Raw genomic sequence first — 5,240 nt, 5'->3', positions numbered from 1 at the left:
GCATGCTTCTTACTAACTTAGGTACATAGTGAATGAGTCAGGGTAATTTATATCTGTGATTGCTGAATCCTCCCCATAAGGCCTGAGACGGTGGCGAGACATCCCAACATTAGTATCAGCTTTAGTTGGAAATGGCTTGGCTCATTAGATCGGCACTATAAACAGAAAGCAAACAACATAAAGACAAAAATGATATTTAAGAGTATTTACAGTTATTTTAAGCTAGCTCAATTGCTTCTTATCTTATAAATAATTTTTCTCATTCTTAAGAAAATCAGAAGCAAATATTATGAGGGATATAACATTTTCGAACTGCCTTTTAAAGTTTTTACGTACACTCATCTGTCAAAATTTATACAATGTCAAACTTTGCCAAATAAGTATTACACCTCAACTAACATGACTAATTAGAGCTTCAGACCGTGCTCTTTGTGTTGTCCATTGTATCTTTAGAATTACCTGTTAAGTGTTCCTTTTCAATTAAATAGAAAAATTAAAACAATGTGAGCTAAATAAAGATTGTATTCTTAAGTTATCTTACCTGTTGATATACCACGTGATTAGAGGAAAGTGACGTGTTATTTGCTTCCTTTAACACAGGATTGAGCTTGTTAAATTTGATGAACTGAGCTACTGTTCTTGTGTTTTATTAAATTTAAGGTATGTACAAGAGTTATTGCAATCAAAATTAATCGTTTTATACATTAAACGAAAGAATATTCTAACTTATTCATTTTGCTGGTTGATTTAGCACATTACAGACACAGAGGGGCGTCTACCCATAAAGTTGCCTGAACAAATTCATGAAACTGGAAATGAAACGGTGAAACACTTCCTAAAATAACAATCGAAATATGTGACAAAATGTTGTGAAGTAGACCCAAGGTTTTTGCATTGCTTTCCTTGTAAAATTGTATCAAACTGAGTTGCAATCCATAATATTTTTAAGGTTCATCAAAAGGAATTTAAAATATATATCCGTATTTACACTACAAATCTGCTCTGAGTATAGACAAACCAAAACATCTAGAAAAATGATTAGGCATGGCTGGACCTAGATATAGGAAACATATATGCAGTCTATTTTTCAAAAAAAAACCTTACCTGGATTTTGATGTGCATTTTTTCCAGTGTGCAGAAGATAAAAAAAATAAACAAACAATTGAGTTTAATTTTGTTATATTATTCAGTAGCTTAATGACTGATAACTAAATCCATGTAAATTCTAATACTTTAATAATACAGTAAGACATGATTATAACAACTGCTTGGAATCCCCAAGATACAATTATATATTTAATCAGTTAAAATGTCACTCCATCTGGTAGGCGGTACTAAGATTAGATGCACATGTAAACAGGTAAAGCTAATCAAGTTAAGTAAATACAAATGATTGATATCATTACAAATTTGATGGGGCTCATTCTCTCACACGATTTGCAGATATCTATTGTCCACCTATTGTCAATCGATACAATTAATATAACTTACAATATTGATTATAGGAGGGGAGCTTCTCGAACCTCATTCCCAAATTAGTTTATTTTTGCACCTTCTGCAGGAATTAAAATAAAATAAAAGCAAAATCATAATCTGAATTTTTTAAATTTTGTGTATATAGGTACATACTCTAAAAGTTCTTAAGATGAACAGGTTTGTCTGTACCCAGAGTGAAATTTGCGGTGCAAATACGGTCATATTTGCTAAAGGGTTAGGATGAACCTTAACGTAACTGAACATAAATAAAAAACGAAGTAAAAGAGCTTACAATACGTTTTTATGGTATGTATTTTGTTATCAAGATGATATTTCGTCGTGTGAGTCTTAGAGTGTTAGATGTCCATTTTGATAAAAATTGAGATAGCTATATATTTGACATTTGATATTTAAGTGCAATGGTCAATTTCCCTTAATTTACATCTATGATACGAGATTTTTACACTGTTGTCAGAACTACAATGTTCTATTTTCACTCTACCATTCAATTATAAAAGCTTACTAGTATTCATCTAGTTGGACTACGGCATTTTAAGGAATAATTTCCTGTCAACAAAAGTTTAATTTTCGAAATACTAAGGATTTTCTTATTCCAGACATAGATTTCCTTAGCCGTATTTGGCACAACTTTTTGAAGTTTTGGATCCTCAATGCTCTTCAACTTTGTTATTGTTTGGCTTTATAAATATCTTGATATGAGCGTCACTGATGAGTCTTATGTAGACGAAACGCGCGTCTGGCGTACTAAATTATAATCCTGGTACCTTTGATAACTATTCATAGTGGTGTGTCTTCATTTTTCTAGTTTTGTTGCTGTAAAATATTTGTTACTAAAATTAGCAATGTAGAACTATGCGAAAATAGTTTCCATGGTTTTAAATCAATTTATGAATTATTCTTAGCAAAATAATCATTCCCGAAGTGGGGATATTATACAATTGAAAAATCCATGATTTATCTCCAATAGATTTATAGGGATCAATTTCTTGTCAACATTGTTTGTCGCAAAATCTCCAGAAAAGGAGGTGCTTCATTCATTTTATGTGTGTGTCTTTTAAAAAGACAATCGAGCAAATAGTTACTCTTCACATCCGAAAAAAATCAATTCCTACAAAAATTCTTAACTGTGTCAAATATTTTATGATATCGCGTTTTTAAACTTCATGTTCAATTTCACAACACTTAGGTCTAACAACATTACAATAAAATTAACGGTACCAATTTTCTTGCACCAGATGCGCATTTCGACAATACATTCAACATTCACACGGCGATCTGGTTTATTAGATTACAGTGCAAAATGGAAAAATACCAAGGGAAAATATAATGCGGCAGGACTTATATTTCATATAATCATAATTCATTATAAAGATCTTAGTGGTTTTTTTTTTGTCCTCAGTCTTAATTTTAATATATCTGATTAATTATGATAATGTAAAAATTGTTTTACAGCTGATGGCTTCCTCTTTTGATCACTGTGGTATTTGTAGTTCAAGACACGTTTCTAAGCCATCCGTGGTTTGGTGCCCACACTGTGATGAAGGATTATGCCAAGACTGTATAGAACACCATAGCTTGTCAAAGGCAACAAGAAACCACAAGACTGTTATCATTGACGAATACCATAAATTACCATCATTTATCGCGAACATCAATCTGCACTGCGATGAACACAACGAAAAGTACCAATTGTTTTGCAAAGAGCATAATGAAGTTTTATGTAGAAAATGCGCTATTTCTGCGAAGCATGTAGAATGTAAAGAAATGTTCCCCGTTGAAGATGTCATTAAAAATGCTAAAACATCTGTAACCTTTACCGAAATCGAGTCATCATTCCAAAAAATGAAAGAAAATCTTAAACTTATCCTTGAGGACAGACAAAAGAATATATCTTCGCTGTTTGGGTCGAAACAGAAAATAGAGTCCGAGATATCAGCGATTCGACGCCAGATAAATCAACACCTTGATGAAATACAACACCATTTCATTGTTGAATTAAACAAAGCTGTGGAAAAATCGACCCATCAAATACAAACCTTCATTGAATCTCTAAAGAATAAGCAAAGAGAAACAGACGAGTGTATAGAAGATGTAGAAAGCATAAAAGATCATGCAACCGATATGCAAACATATATAGGAACAAGGCTTTTAGAAAATAAACTGAATCAAATAGAAAATGACATGCAGTCTTGGATAAATGGTGGTAGTTTGGCTCACACCGTAGTTTCGTACAAGATAGACTCTGAATTAAATTACATCAAAGACGAGATAACAAAGTTCGGAAAACCTGTTGTAGACGTGCAATCATGTAAACTGCCAATACGAAGGAGGAAAGAGAGCCAGGCTCAGTTGATGAAAGTAAAGACGGAGCCTAAAACAATTGATCATATCACATTGACCTTAAAAACAAAAATAAAAATATCAGCGTCAAATGTCTCAGGTTGCTGTATTTTGCCTTGCGGTAGACTTGTGATTTCAAACTATGACCCCTCGTTTTTGTTGTTATTAACACCTGATGGCACACTTGAAAAAAAAATAACTAATATAATGCCCAAAATTTTTGATGTTTCTTGTGTCGATAAAGAAACTATTGCAGTAGCATCAGCTTCTGATAAAAACATTTCAATAGTTAGTCTTGAATCAGGGAAAACAATAAAAAGGATCCAAACAACCTTTCCCTGTCTAGGCTTGACTTACACGAATGGCAGTTTAATAGTTTCCCCAAATAATGGACAGTTGCAGGAAATCAGCTTAGGGGATAACAAGACAAATACCATTTGTAGTTCTATTTCCTCAAATTATGTCGCCTCTCTGGGAAATAAACTGTTCTTTGGAAAAAGCGAAGAAACAGATACCATCATCTGTCAAAATAGGAACGGTGAGATGCTGTGGACATTTACAAACAAAACGGCTTTACGAAAACACAGGTGTATCGCAGTAGATGAATTCGGAAATGTGTTCGTCGCTGGGAACAAATCAAATAGCGTCGTTGCAATATCTTCTGATGGCAAAAAACACAAAATACTCCTGTCAAAAACAGACCTGGTTGTAAAACCATGGGCAATCGACTACAACATCAAATTGAAATCTTTGCTTGTGGCAAACGAACGAAATGGTCAAGTACTTGTATACAATGTTAACTATGCTTAAAATAAACGCTACTGTTGAATTGTTTTTAACTAAATTATGGACAATGACAACTTATTTTATTAATCAACTGCATTTGATTTCATTTTTGGATTGAAAGGTTGTGTATTAGGAGGCAATTTGTACATAATGTATATGAAATACATGAAAAAATGTGTTCAAAATATATTCAACTACAAGTAAATGGTTTTGGTTTAGGTTTTTGGATTCTTTATCGTTTGCATTGATGCCACATTTTATTTTCATATTTTGTATAAATTTGGAGGTCCAATGTGTGCTTTCTTTTTTATTGTTTCTCATGTTCTATCCATTGTGAAGTTATATTCATGTCGTAATCAAATAAGTGTCTTGTACTCTATTACTTCTGATGTTTGATTTTATAATAATTAGGTTTATAATTGATATTTTTTTAAACATTCCAAATATTCTACAGAAATAAACTTAGTTGTAAATTTAAGAATATCTTGGAGTTTTATGAATACATGAACGTTCTCTGAAAACAACTGATATGTTTATTTTTACACCTTCTGCATGAAGGAAAAAAATGCCCATCAAAATCCAAAAAAGATTTTATCTTTCTGATATGCAAAATACTT

At 32.3% G+C, this 5,240-nt stretch overlaps 1 long non-coding RNA gene across 1 annotated transcript; it reads left to right on the top strand.

Annotated features, from left to right (window-relative positions):
- Nucleotides 1-566: 566 nt before the first annotated feature.
- LOC143083709 (uncharacterized) lies at nt 567-4,666 on the top strand. The gene is made up of 2 exons (XR_012980847.1): nt 567-660; nt 2,950-4,666. It is a non-coding gene; the product is annotated as an uncharacterized LOC143083709 (long non-coding RNA).
- Nucleotides 4,667-5,240: the final 574 nt, after the last annotated feature.

The sequence above is a fragment of the Mytilus galloprovincialis genome, chromosome 7, assembly GCF_965363235.1.
Source record: "Mytilus galloprovincialis chromosome 7, xbMytGall1.hap1.1, whole genome shotgun sequence".
Classification (NCBI taxonomy): Eukaryota; Metazoa; Mollusca; class Bivalvia; order Mytilida; family Mytilidae; genus Mytilus; species Mytilus galloprovincialis.
Note: the sequence above shows the minus strand (reverse complement) of the source record. Positions and strands in the feature narration are given on the sequence as shown.